General features: G+C 38.4%; 1 non-coding gene across 1 annotated transcript; it reads left to right on the top strand.

The window, feature by feature from the left end:
* Positions 1-11306: 11306 nt before the first annotated feature.
* Trnac-aca (transfer RNA cysteine (anticodon ACA)) lies at positions 11307-11381 on the top strand. Its single transcript has one exon. It is a non-coding gene; the product is annotated as a tRNA-Cys (tRNA).
* Positions 11382-15651: the final 4270 nt, after the last annotated feature.

The following is a 15651-nucleotide window of genomic DNA, read 5'->3' as shown; positions in this document are numbered from 1 at the left end:
GATCCTATTTTATCCCACACCAATGTTATTTTCGCTGATCTTCTTTTGGTTGTTTTTGTTGTTGTGCTTTAAATTTTTAAAATGCTTAACCAATTGAGCCAACCAGGTTTCTTATTTTATTTTTTAGAAGGAATAAAGATTGTCAAGAAGCCATTGAGCCAATATAATATCCAAGAGGGTAGCATTTTCCCTCTGCCATGCAAAGCCGATTCACCGGATGGGGACCCTATTTCATATAAATGGTTATTCAATGATGCACTATTAACGTACGATAGTTACAGGGAATGGAAAGCACACACCCATGAGCTACAGGCTCAGAATTTAAAACCAATACACTCTGGTAAATATACATGTGCGGCTTATACCACTGGAAAAAGGAAATCGGAAGCTTCAGTAAGCACAAACGTCAATATAAAGGGTAAGACTATTGAGGTATATAGGCGAAGCGAGTCTAGCGGGGGGCGTTTGCGAGATTCGAAGTGTGAAAAAGTAACTTATCATATCCAAAGAAAAGCTATTAACTACGACCATTACTCGACTCTGTTGCATTGTTTCATCATCGTCATGCAATTTATTTTATAATCATAAAGTAAGAAGAAACTCAATATTTCTATATTTCCGAAATCACTATATATTTATTTTTCAGAAAAACTAAAGATTGTCAATTGGCCGGTAAATACAACCCTAAAAGTCATGGAAGGTTCCTCCTTGAGTCTACCATGCAAGGCCAATTATCCAGACGACGACGGCAAAGTTAAGTACAGTTGGTCCTTCAATTGGGAAGAAATAGATTATGACAATCACATTGAATGGCGGGCAAGCGATTATGAGCTATTGATTAAATCTGCACAAGTAAAAGATTCTGGCATCTATTCATGTTATGTCACAGCCTATAGCTTGGGTTTTGGCGCGGTTTATAAGGACATTGACATCACGATATATGGTAAGAAAGACTATTTCTCTGCATAACGTCACACACACCCATTCAGTCCCAATCAGTTACCTAGTTATTTAAAAACATTTAGTGTCAGTTTAAACGCTAACTTCACGGTTAGCACGGTTCAGTGCTGTTTCACGAACACATTCTGGATAAACGCTATTGAGCTTTGAAGTTGTGATGTATTTCCGGTTCCTGTGCTCCCCAAACCGCCAAAATTTAATACTGAAAACGAAAAATTTTTTAGCCTCCACCTAAAACAATTCGAACTTTAATTTTTAGACAACAAATTTTGTCATGGAGAAAAAATAAGAATTTTTTTTTCATTTGTTTTTAATTTTGGAGCCAGAAGTCGTTTTCCCGTAAGGTTGACGTAACACTTAAGGTGGCTGCCTACTTTTGAACGTTCGAATTGAGCCCACGATGAGCGCGCGCTCAAAAACCGCTGAAAAATCTACAAGATTTTATTGAAGAACCATACGCGTTTTGAGCTTCAACAGGGCAAAACCCTCAAATTTTGCACGGGACTCACGGGATATTTTTTGATAGCTCATTCGAAAAAACTCCTAAAAATCGAAGTTATATCAACATTTTAGGAAAAGTTTAAATCAGGAACGCGTGAAAAAATAGATTTTTGTTCGACTTTATGAGATTTTTTAAGAGCACCGAAACTACAAAATATGACAAATCAATGTATCTCTCTGTCTTTTTGTCGAAAATATCCATGTATTATTGTAGAATGATTGACTAGCCTTCATTCATGCAATCATATAGTCTGCAAATAACTATTATCTTATTCATCTTAATTTTTTTCTAATCACTTCCGGTGGCGCAATTTCTACTCCAAAAGCTCGTGCGTAGGCTTCCATTAAATGCTGATTATCTCGAAAACGAGCTCGGGACACCCTATTTTTCTTTCCAGATTTGGAATCAGCATTAAATTTCAATTCGGAAAATCGAAGTTTTAAAAAAAGCTTAAATCAATTTCCAAAAGTAGGCAGTCACCTTAAGCTCTAAATACTGATAACCGTTTTCCCCGGTGTTTCGTTTTAGCGGAAAGATTTTCCTTCACAGCATGGGGCGCATGGAGCGAATGTATATCCAATTCTGGCTCTAACATTGGCCACCGGACTCGTTTTCGCACTTGTGTTACGTCATCAGAAATAGAGGCACCCGGTAGATGCAGCGGCAATTCAAAACAGGTTGAGAACTGCGACATCGAAATTTCTAGTCAGCCACCTCCAACTCCAACACCAACAAAGGCGGGCTCTAAGAGAAAGGAAGAAGCCATTATTGCAGTGAGAAAAGCTTCCACACCTGAGGAAGGAAAAACTAAATTCTTGGGTACTTTCTATGGGAAACTGGCTTTAGGAAGTTCATTGGCAATATTGGTCGTGATATTAGGCTGTGCTGTCTTCGTTCTCGTGTAAGTAACACTTTAACCAATATTTTATTTGAGAAATTTAAAGCCCTGGATTAAATGCATGCGCACTAAAAATAAATTTATGGAGAGAGGGGGTCAGGTTTCAACTGCGACGGAAGTTATGTTCCTTTACCCTGTCAAATCCATTTATTTTGACTTTTTGTACCAACGTACGTTTCCATGATAGCTGAGACGGTATTTGTCCTGATTTCTGATTAGTGCAAATTCAGTTTTTCGACCATGCTTGTAAATAGCCGACTGGTTTGCCTCCTTGCCAGTTGGGATTCTCAAAGCACTTTGTATTTCTATTTTTTCATTTCAGTTTATTCATTCTTGTAAGAGCGCAAGTATTTAGACTTTGTAGAATGCACCGTTCAATTTTTTCTGAGTCTTTCAATTTGCAGCTGCATAAGTTGCTTCATATACTGCGAAGATCAGCTCAATTTGATACTAATAAAGTATTGTGGGAATGACACACGGTCTCGAATGGGTAAAACATTACGCCCAAGCAAAGGAGTATATTATTCATTAAACTGCTTGCTTATCTACATCCAGAGGACGTAGGATCGAAAAGAAAGACAAGAAGAGACGGAAGGGATACAAACCTATCAAAGATTTAGAAGATCCTCCTTTTAATGATGGACCTTCAAAAGAGGAGTACAGCGATGATTATGAGGACGAAATGGATCGAAAGGCATTCGAGAAAAGACAAGTGATCAAAGAGCTGACACCAAAGGAACGAAAGCGATCAGAACTGGACGACGATTTGATAGTAGCACGTGCTGTTATACTGGAAGAAGGCATCGACAAGGACCATGAGAGAGAAGTGGTGGAAAAGAGAAAGATGGTGGTTAATACAACATCTTCATCTGCTTGCAAGGTTAGGTGTCACTTTATGCTAAGTAGCAACACATCCTTGAAGTTTATAATTCTTGGGATGCAATTACTTGATTCAAAATCCCTTGAGATATAAATAATGAAGAAAAACAGCCGCCATGTTGGTGGATATAACAAAAGAAGCTGATGAAGAATGCTTTGTCATCGTCTACCAAAGTGGCGGCTATGACGTCTAAGAAGCCAAGAATAGTGTTCCTTTTTACTTTGACTCTCAGTCACTAATTAGTCTAATTATGCAGCTTTGTTTCACGGCGCAATTCAGCAAAATCACTTTCATAAAAATCATAATAATTTCATAATCCGGAGAGATGTCTCTGCCGAGGGCGCTTTAGTCGCGCAAGTAGAAATATAGCGTCTTTTTATCTGTCCTGTGATGTAATAGGACAAAATTATTCAAGGCGCACTGAGGATCGAAACATTAAAGTAAACAGACAAGATCATGTGTAGCCTATATCTAGCCCGTATAGGACTGTACTACTTTATATTTTCATGGCCAGTCGATTTTGTTATAAACTAGGGCGCCCAAATGGACCAAATCCACTTGGGCGTGATGTTTTGCCCATTTCAGACCACGTGACATTCCCCTGAGAATAATTTCTATGTTTGAGTTGCATCCATAATCATGTGTCTTCTCATGCGCAACCATTTAATCAAAGAAATGATACTCTAGGGAGTGAGTGACGCGTGGTCTAAAATGAAAAAGCATTGGATTATTTAGTGGATTTATGGGTAGCTTTCGCGGCTAACGCGTCGTCTTTCTCCGCTGTGAGTCCAACGGGTCGGGTCGCTGGTTCGAGCCCTGCGGTCGCCACATGTGATTGAGTTTATTTGATGTGTTGTTCTCTCCTATGCTATCTATGAGGGTTTTCTCCTGGTTCTCCGGTTTCCTCCCTCCGTAAAAATCAACATGTGTATAAAATATTGTGCACAATTATTGCGGTCGCCACATGTGATTGAGTTTATTTGATGTGTTGTTCTCTCCTATGCTATCTATGAGGGTTTTCTCCTGGTTCTCCGGTTTCCTCCCTCCGTAAAAATCAACATGTGTATAAAATATTGTGCACAATTATTAGGTACATAAAATATTGAATGAAGTGGTAGTGCGTGCGTGAGCGAAGAGTCTCCCCAATTAGTGCGAAAGCGCTAAAACGACTAGACACTGAAGTAAAGATATTCATTCATTTTATTTATTTAAGCATATTTGCTCTTATCAGGACACTGTCATATCTTCTGTTTCAGAAATCCTTGCTTGAGAGTATAAACTCCTCGAGAGCCATCATTTTGGACAAGGACACCACAGAAGTTGACAACACGGATAAAACGTCTGTTTCTTTTAGCCCCCACAAGGTTAGGATTTCCTCAGGCGGTTCAAGCAGGGGAAGCTCCTACCATAGCATAGACGGAACTAAAGACACCCAGAACGGAGACGACGAGGACTCTTTCTCTATGATGATGGTGCAACCGGTTCAGCCAGAGCTTTTTGAAGCTAGACAAGCTACGATCAAACATACACAAGACTTTGACCAAGCCGGAAAGAGCTAGGTCTCTTAGGTAATTTTCCTTTTTTTTCTACTTCATTTCCGGTTTTTGGTGATGGCTGACAAGATCTGACGGATTCTTGTCTTCATACAGATTAGATCCTTATAAAATATGAATTGATTTTTATTTAATGCCATTTCTCCTGTGTCACATTTTATGAGCTGAAAGTTTGCCACTGCTCATATACCGAAGTGCTCTTTTCATTTCTTGTTTATATTTTGACACGACTGCTCTAAGGGGGTAAAAAAAATAAAAAAAAATAAAAAAAAAAAAAAAAAAAAAAAAAAAAAAAAAAAAAAAAAAAAAAAAAAAAAAAAAAAAAATAATAACAACTTTATTTAATGAGGGTGGCACTAAATAGTGTACTACACTAATAAACTTGTGGCCCTGGGGTAGGGCCACGTGACATGTTTGTGCGAATGGCCTATTCTGAGTGGATAAACGGTAATCTCATCGTCAACTGACGATTGTGCCAATGTTGTGTTGCGCATTCGCATACTAGTAATGCCTCATTTGTCTAACCTTTTTTCCCCTTTTCATTGATTTACAGATGGCAAACTTGCTATAAACTCTTTGAAAATTGTCCCTGGTACTCGCAAACCGCAGTCATGTTCTTTATCAACTACATCACTCCCATAATCCTTAACCTGATATTAACCCCCAATGTGTAACTATTCTTATCTAAGAATATATGCTGATATATACTGGATGCTAATAAATCCTTGTAACTACAAAGAATGTATTGATTAATGTATTAGATAATTCTTTTTCAAAAGAGTTTAAGATGGTAAAAGATACATTACACCCAAATCAATGCAATGAAGTGTCTTCTGGTACAATAATAATTAGGGGAAGAAGAGAATGGAAGGGAATGGAAGGACATCGAAGGACATCGAAGGACATCGAAGGACATTGAAGGAAGTTGAATGAAATGGAAGGAAGTGGAAGGACATGGAAGGACATGGAAGGACATGGAAGGACATGGAAGGACATGGAAGGACATGGAAGGACATGGAAGGACATGGAAGGACATGGAAGGACATGGAAGGACATGGAAGGACATGGAAGGACATGGAAGGACATGGAAGGACATGGAAGGACATGGAAGGACATGGAAGGACATGGAAGGACATGGAAGGACATGGAAGGACATGGAAGGACATGGAAGGACATGGAGGGAAATGGAAGGACATGGAAGGACATGGTGGGACATGGAAGGACATGGAAGGACATGGAAGGACATGGAAGGACATGGAAGGACATGGAAGGACATGGAAGGACATGGAAGGACATGGAAGGACATGGAAGGAAATGGAAGGAAATGGAAGGAAATGGAAGGAAATGGAAGGGAAAGGAAGGAAATGGATGGGAAAGGAAAGGGGAAAATAAATGCTAGAGAGAAAGTGCATTTTTTTGTTCAAGGTTGGCCTCTGCCGGAGGCTTTGAAATGTATTGTTTTGTACACCAATATGGCCGCTGTGACCGCATCACGTGAAACTCTTATTAGCAAACGTATTCCGGTTACGACTGCACACAATACTGCTCTCAATGACTTAGGCTCCCCCTGAAACGATTCTTGGTTTCGACTCAAACAATAGTAAACCACTCACAGTAGTTTTCCCAGTGGACTGGATTAAAATCTTGTCACACAAACAACAACAAAGGATCGAGGCAATTTATTCTATTTTCATAGGACAGTAAACAATTGAAACAATAGCATCAGGTTTACCGCTTACGTCTTAGGAGCAGGCCTAAATACACGCCCTCAAACACTGAGAAACACTCGGCATCAAAAAAAAAAAAAAAGAAAAAAAAAAAAAAAAAAAAAAAAAAAAAAAAAATGACGCCTTGCTAAATGTCAAAAGTTTGACGGAAAACGCCTGACGTCGAACTGCAGTTTGAGGTTTGCGGTACCTAGCTGGAGCAGTTTTCGAATGACTGTGAAAAGCTCACGGCACTAATACGGTCGTGACACGGTAAGGGGAACGCTAGACGAATTACATTGCTCGAGAATTTAGTTTCCATCCAATCAAATACATATACCCGGAACACGGCATCAACACGGCGGTCAATTCAAGGTCACGGCACGGCACGCTTACGGCACTGAACTTTTTACGGTCATGCTAAAAATGCTCTAAAGGTCTCTGTCAATAACTTGTAATCAATTTTCCGTGATCAGAGTTTTAAATATTTTTCTAGTCAATTTTGTTGAACTTTTGGGACATAGTAACATTAACGATAACTAAGGGGAGTCGGAAACATTAATTATTGCTTTAAACAATACGAACAAATCCTGTTACGAGAAATAGGAAGAAAAATTATAGCGGATATGCTTTCCGCTTTGGAACCGTAGGCCTTTTTTCTATGTAAATTGACGTCACACTTTAAAAGACTAAAAAAACCCCACATTTTTGATCATCTGCCCTAATAAGTGCCATCAATAGAAGGTTAATTAACCGATTAGAAATTAGAATTCTGAATTAAGTTATTAATCTATTAAAATGACGTCATGCGTTTGACCGCCCCAAAGCGAAAACAATGTCACGTAACTTTGAAGGATGAAATGTAGAATCTTACGAGGGTTTCTGGTCTTGTTTCTTGTAGCAGATGTTGTTTTTGTTTCAGCAGAAGGTCCAAAGAATGTAGGTAAGTATTGAGGTTCCTTTTTTTTTTATCAATTGAAAAAGTTATTCGTACAGAAATGAATGAAATATTATTTGTTAACGCATACTAAGAGAGTTTTCACTAGTCGACTTGTATCGATCAAAAACTATCTACATCATCTTATATTAGTTATTGACATCGAATAATATTTAATAATAAATAATGAATAATGTTTTGTCGCATGTGCGCTACGACATTTGAATAGTTTCCGAAAGATTCCTTGAATATGGCTGGAAAGACTCTTTCTTCTGCTATATAATTAAGTATTCTAGACATTTTGAACTGACAATTTCGAAGGAGAACATCTTGTTAGTACTTCAAAATTGGCAGGAAAGACAAAACCTCTTGGATTTTTATGTGTAGTGCGCAAAGGTCGCGTTTTTTTCAGAGAAGAAGGTGTACTGATTGAAACGTGACTGATTACCACTGATGCTTTCAGTGCATTTGTTGTTCTTCTTATAGTGTTTGTGCTTATGCTGCTAGTGAAAATTAAGATTTAACTATGCCCCCAGTTACATTCTAGGAAACCTTACTAACAAGCATGATAAGCGTAATTCATTTTAGACCATGTCTCATTCTCTTGATAATTGTTTCTTTGTTTAACGGTTGCGCACGAGATGATAGTTTTTTCATGCTGCATTTTCATTTATTGACTTCACAAATTGCTCCAAGCAAGGCTGCTTGAAATGATAATTAGTGGAGAGCTATAGCCACTTGCATCAACCATGAATAAATCAATTATAATTAAAAGTACCGACGTTCTCTGGATCCTTGGCTTGTTACTTGGCTCTTGGTGCGACAACGATCTTCGAAATAGGTGTGTATATTTAGGGATGGATACAAAGGAACTTACGCAGTGGCTCATCAGTTTATCCATGCCTTAATTATTTAACTCAATTTTGCTAGTTTGAAAAGAAAAAAAAAAACTACACAATTTGGTAGGGTACAAGTAATTTTTACCTAGGCCCTGTAAAAAACACAGAAATGTCTTTCCTATCACGGACCTATTTAAGTGTAAAAAAAAGTATTTGCACGCGCGAAATTTAAAACTAGCTCTTAACAGTACAGTTTCATATACGTTATACATTTTCTTCCAGACTCATATCCCGAAATAACGAATTTCCCCCCTGTCGACCTCATTGTCGCCGGCGATGTAAACGAGGGCGAAACCCTAAAGATCCCGTGTAAGGCTCGAGGCACAAAACCATTGACTCATACATGGAAGCTTAATAAAAAAGAGATCGATGTCCATAGCAGCAGCAGGTCGTGTAGATTGGACGCAGATGGAAGTCTTGTTTGTGAGAACATGAAGTTCACATGGAAAGAACAGACTTATCAGTGTTTTGTTAGTAACGATTATGGGACAGTGTTCAGTCGTGAGTTAAAAGTGGATGTCACAGGTACTACCATGGGCATGGGCATGGGCATGGGCATAAATATTTATAATTGATAATATTTTCTTTTTGTTGGCAGCCATATTTCAGCGCTTTCGATCTGGACCTAATGGACCACCAACATATAAGTCTTACTCCACCAATAAAGGTTCAGTGATTACTTGTCCAGAGCACAGAGTAATCTTGGGTGCAAACTATTCCTGGGTATATGAATCAACGGACGGTGAATTTGTACCTCTGGGTGATTCGATTAATCATGGGATTGGAAAAAATGGAAATTTGATTTTGTCTTCTGCCAAAAAGAAAGAATTGACCAAATCGTTACATTGTAAAATATCCGTTGGTTCTACAACCATGATCTCAAATCCGTTTATATTTCATGAAGGTAAGTAGTAAAATACAGAAATCATTTCATTGTTTTGTAGCTATGCACAGAATATATCTCTAAAGGATCGATTTGGTGTGCATGCCTGAATGGCGAAGGCTCTTATGCTTGCTTTTATAAAATAATTGGGATACTACGCGCGCTATGATTGGTCGAAAACCATGTTTGATGAGAGTATCAAAACACGCTATCGTCATTTTTAATCTATCGTGCGCGCTCATTGGTCAGTTTGAATAAGGCGGCACGTAGGGAGAATTTACTTAGACTTTGCTTTTTTTCGATCTTTTCGCGCGTTTGTTATTTTATAAAACAAATCAAAAACAGTTTTCTGTGTTTGATACTCTGATCAAAACACTTGGGTTGTTAGGAGAACACTCGAGAAGCTGGAAACCACTCCGCTACACGTCGTGGTTTCCTACGCTCCTCTCGTGTTCTCCCAACATCCCGCGTGTTTTGATCAGAGTATCAAACACGGAAAACTGTTTTTGATCTGTTAATTCAAGCATTTTAAGCTAGTAATACATTCAAATTGTATTGACTTTAAATGATATAGAAAAAGTTAGAAGGTTTAAGGCAAAAATATTAAGTATTCTAGAGAATTTGAAAGAATTTAAAGTTATTAGAATTTTTAAAATTCGTGAATACCAAAATATAATTATAGTCAGTCTAATTGACACAACACTGACATACAAGCCTGCTGATTTAATAGCGTCTGAATATTTTCAAAATGTTTGGGAAAAACCGTGTAAAGATATGATATAAATATGTGTGACAATATTTCTCTGTTTTATTTTAATGGCAGAACTATTTTCTGCACAATTGCCTTTGGATCTGGCTGAGAAGCCATCTAACCCCGAAAAAGCCCTGATGGGAAGCACGAAAACCATGAAATGTATTCCTTTGGGAAAGTAAGTTTTAAGAAAAGTATCTTTTTTACAACCAACACACCCCGTACGGGGCTTTTCCAAGAAGTTCCCTCCACGTGCACTACCACTACATTTTATTCATATTCATATTCAGTTTACACTAGTTTTCACTAGTTTACCACTACATTTTATGTTTACAACATACAACACTCAACCCACTTGTTGATTTTTACGGAGGGAGGAAACCGTAGAACCCGGAGAAAACCCTCGTGGCATAGGAGAGAACAACACATCAAACAAACTCAACTCACATATGATCCAGTCTGAGCCGGGGCTAGAACCCGGACCACAGCGGTGAGAGGGGAGCAGAAAAACACTACGTCACACCCACAAATGAATAATTAAAGCTCATGGTATTAGTTAGACTGCAAGAAGTCCCTTTGTTTCCCTTTACCACTGTTTGGTGTTTTCTTTGGTTGATTTGGCCGAGCGAGGAATAGTAGCCGGCCTTCTGTCCCGCGGGAAAGGGGATTGGGAGAGTAAAATGTTTCTCCCCTGGGGTTACTAGAAAGTTACTCAGTACTTAGCCAAACTGACCAAAGCAAACACCAAACAGTAACAAAAGGAAATAGTAAAAGTCTGAATATAATTGGTACACAAAGGGTCCAACAGGTTAAAATATCACGTGACTAAGGAGGAAACATTAAACATGATTAGCAATAATGTTTTAATTTTATCAATACACCGAAACGGCCTCTAGAATTTGGCTGATTAAGGAGAGGGCCGTACGGCGATGAATCACTGAAGATCAAACGCTGTTACGTGATATAAAATGAGCCAAATTTGGAGTTGGGCAACGTTCTTACTGAGTTATTCTTCATTCAAATATCATCATCATCATCATCATCATCATCATCATCATTTATTTTATTTATTTATTGTATTTTATTGACATTTTTGTTAGAATAATGATATACATACACTCGTTTAACAATAGGATACAAGATATAGGAATATGAATAAGTTATAGTGCTTGGGAACGAGGTTATTCCGGGCGAAAGACCCTTGGAAATAAATTCGGAAAAATTAATTTCCGACCTCGCTGGGAATCGAACCCACGACCTTCGGAATTGTACTACCTATTCCATCTATTTCACCCCTGCCTGCTCTCAGTCTGACCCACCCCTGCCTGCTCTCAGTCTGACCTCTAGCTCAGCTGGTAGAGCATCGGTAGTACAATTCCGAAGGTCGTGGGTTCGATTCCCAGCGAGGTCAGAAATTAATTTTTTCGAATTTATTTCCAAGGGTCTTTCGCCTGGAATAACCTCGTTCCCAAGCACTATAACTTATCTATATTTCTATATCTTGCATTTCATAAGTGCTACGCGGTCCACATATTCTCATCTTGAGACAAGTACAAAAAATAAATAAATAAAAAGCAAAGACAAAGACAAAGTATAAGAGAGAAAGAAAAGAAAAGAAAGAAAAGTACCATCATCATAGTCATTATCAGCATCATTCTTCTTTTATTCTTTTTCTTCTTCTTTTTCTTCTTCTTCCAGTCCAGTACCAAGAATCAAGTGGTGGAAGGACGGTGAGTTCATTGTAAGTGGTCGGAACAACATGGAACTGCAGTCGTTTGATAGAACTCTCGTGATAAAAAATGTAAACCTGAAGCAACATAAAGGAATATACCAATGTGGAACTGCCCACAAGAATGAATCGCTCCTTAAAGAATTGGCAAGAACTGAGCTCGTCGTGACAGGTTTGTTCATAATATTAGTAATTTTAGAACTCATCGAGCACCCAACCCACCAACCCACCAACCCACCAACCCACCAACCCACCAACCCACCAACCCACCAACCCACCAACCCACCAACCCACCAACCCACCAACCCACCAACCCACCAACCCACCAACCCACCAACCCACCAACCCACCAAAGGACCACTTTTTAGAAATATTTAGTGTACCATTGATAATATGCAATCAGATATTAATAATCTATAATACGATATTCTCAGGTCCTCCAGTAATCAAACATCCTCCACCGAAAGCGCTAACACTATTTGAAGGCAAATCATTTAGTCTTCAATGTAAAGCGACTCCCTTGCAGTACCCAAAAGCATTATTCTATGAATGGTACAAGGACGGAAAAATAATTTCATATTATTGGTACGATAGTATGTTTTATATACGTTCGGCTCAAGCTTACGCGACTGGACCGAAAGGAATTTGGGTAAAAATCACTAAAACAGTTAAATGTTCGTTCTGAATTGATTGGCTTTGAGTTTAGCCAAAGAAAAACAAAGTAGATTTAGTTAACAATTTCAAAAAAGTGAAGGCATTAAAAAGCACATCCCGCTCGGATAAAACTATGCAGTCAATCGCTAAGTGATTTCTATACCCAGAGTCGCGTAGGCTGGTCGACGACAACGCTTTTGTGAATCGACTGTATTCATGTGAATACAGTACGAAAATCAACGGAAACCTTTCATAGATATCTGCTATGAAACCACTTGCGTGTGACGTCGAAGCAGCTCAATTTGGTGGACAAAACAAAAGAATTTCAATCTCATGATAGTTGAAAACCTATTGTTTTGCCCTCCAAATTGAGCTACATTCCGACGTGCTGTAAGTGGTCGATTGTTACCACCCTTTCAAATAAATACTTTTTCCACGTTGCAAATGAATAAATACTCTTCTTGATACGTTGTAGGGAAAAGGTCACTTATAAACATGAAGGTGACATTAGCACTTTAAGAGTATATTCACTGAGGATAGTCGAGGACAGTGGAGTATATCAATGTATGGCGGTAGGCATATGGGAAACGGCAATTACTGCCACCAAGGTGCATGTGAAAGGTAGTTTTCCATTCAAGATATAATAATAATAATAATAATAATAATAATAATAATAATAATAATAATAATAATAAATAGAGGATATTACATGGGCGCGTGGAGATACGAAATTTATCTTCGAGTGTTGAAAAGATCTCTCACGAGTTAGCGTAGCGAACGAGTGAGAGATTTTCAACACGAGAAGATGAATTTCGTATCTCCAAGCGGCCATGTAACATTCTGTTTATTATATAATTATCAATGAAGTATGTTTTGGCTTTTTCAGGCAATTCTTTCCGTGTATTTTTGAATAGCCATCGCAATGGTGTTATTTTCACACGTGAAAATAACATGTTATTTTCACGTGTGAAGATATCAATTTTTCGAAATAGAGAAAAATAGATATTTCATTGGTAATTATATAATAAAATATTATTAGGGGCATTCTACGAAGTCTAAATACTTGCGCTCTTACAAGAATGAATAAACTGAAATGAAGAAATAGAAATACAAAGTGCTTTGAGAATCCCAACTGGCAAGGAGGCAAACCAGTCGGCTATTTACAATTAAAAAAACTTTACTTTCTTGATGAATAAAAGAATACAAAAAAAAAAAAAAAAAGAATACAAAAAAGAAAAACTATATAACCTGCATATAGCTAAAGCTAGCCTAGGCAGGTTAAATTCACAGAATATAGATTTACAAACGTAGATTTACAAAGATGTCTTTATATGTTAATAATAAATAAATGTTAATATCAGAGTACGAAGAGCTGAATAGGAAATGAAAAGTAGTTCACTGAGTAGAAAATGAAAAATAGCTCATTACAGATAGACTTACTTAAAAAGTCTGAAGATCTCAGTATCATAGCGATTAATATTAAGATCGTTTAATAAAACGGTTTTGATTTTCTTTTGGAAGTTTTTTTTGGATAAACTCCTAATGAAAGGTGGTATTTCATTCCATACACGTGCACCCACCCACTACAAGCATGGCCGAGAAACTGAATTTGAACTAATCAGAAATCAGGACAAATACCGTCTCAGCTAGTGGCCACAGCGGGACTCGAACCCGTAATAAATAAACCTTAGAGCCGGTTTAGACGGTACGATTTTCGCCTACAACTATCGTATACAACACGCTCGCGTCTATCGTAGACGAGTTGTAGGCTTGATTTACATGCTACGACTCGAGTTGTAGGATGGCGCGAGCGTGTTGTATACGATAGTTGTAGGCAAAAAACATACCGTCTAAACCGGCCTTTAGAGCCTCTTTCATAGTTCGTGGACGTACAAAATCCATTTGAGCATGATGTGTTCCCGCATCAGACCACGTTGACCACTCTCTTTAGAATAAGATTCTTTGAGTGTTATCCATATTCATGTGACGTCTTATCATACACAACCGTTAAACAAATAAACGAAACTCTAGGGAATGCAAGGTTTGAAGTTTGAAAACATTACATGCCAAAATTACGAAATGTAAAATGTATTGTGCCGTCAGTCTTTGTTTTGCCGTGACCCTTGTTGGCCACCGTACAAAGTAGATTTAGTCCATTCAAAACAAGCAAGCATAGGGACTCAACCAAAAAAAGCTCCTGGAAGAAGTTAAGTGATAGAGCAGATTTCTCGTACGAAAATGAAAAGCTAATGCCATGACATGCCATGCCATTCCTGGTATTTTTTTGAGTAGCAATATGCGATGTAGTTTTCGCGTTTGCTGTGATTGGCTCAAATTCCATTGCGTACTGTAGCGTGCGGTGCCATTCAGCGTAACGTCGTGAGGTAAGGCTTATCAATTAGGTATGGGATATCGCGCACAAGGTGCTGCTTGGCATGTTACAGAAGTTTTCGCATGACTGTGAAAAGCGCAGTGCCTGATTTTTCTCGCGCAATGCGATTGGTGTGTGAGCCGTGATCTTGGTATGACCCTTCCCTCGCCATCATGCCTTGTTCCAGGTATTTGATTTGGTGGCGAGTAAATTCTCGAGTAATGTGGTCTATAACAACACGAAACGCGCGTTGCTTGAAGCAGCAAAGCATTCAAGAAAATCAAGTCATTGAAATAACTATTACACGTGTTAATATTATAAATATTGATCGCTTGTCTTTCCTTTTTTCAGCTGTTACTTGCGACGCAATTGTTCCACCATCAAACTCTAAATTTAGAGAGGATATCTGTCGTAGGAATTCTTCCTTTCTCCCAGCAACTACGTGTAGGGTAATGTGTAACCGAGGCTTCTCTGGGAAAGGAATGACGTCCTTCTCGGAATGTCTTTACGATGGGAAGTGGTCACCGCTGGAATACAAGTGTGAAGGTAAGAAAAAAAAAATAATGGGATTCTTATATAGCGCATTATCACATTGTCTCAATGCGCTTTACTTTACATTGCAGTGGAGGACTTTACGGGCTGCATATTAAGGCGCTATTAGCAGCCGTGCAGCTTACAATAATGAGTGATTTGTTAGTACGTTAGTGTTATGCCTCCAAATTGGGATAGGCTGTTGAACCGGGAGACAATCTCCTACTCTTACACGAATAATTCAACAGGTTCTTTTATGTCCCCCATTTACTGTTGGTTAGGAAGGGTTGGGAGACAGGGCCTACGGTTTTAAGTCCTTGTCCGCGAAGACTTGAAGGTCTTACCATTTGCAGATGTAATTACAAAGGCAGCACCTTCTCCTCAGTTATTTTAAGAG

The sequence above is a fragment of the Actinia tenebrosa genome, unplaced genomic scaffold (assembly GCF_029948245.1).
Source record: "Actinia tenebrosa isolate PJP-AT-01 unplaced genomic scaffold, QUT_ActTen_1.0 PGA_scaffold3__52_contigs__length_22856419, whole genome shotgun sequence".
NCBI classification, from domain to species: Eukaryota; Metazoa; Cnidaria; class Anthozoa; order Actiniaria; family Actiniidae; genus Actinia; species Actinia tenebrosa.
The sequence above is the reverse complement of the archived record's forward strand: the minus strand, read 5'-3'. Positions and strand labels throughout refer to the sequence as shown.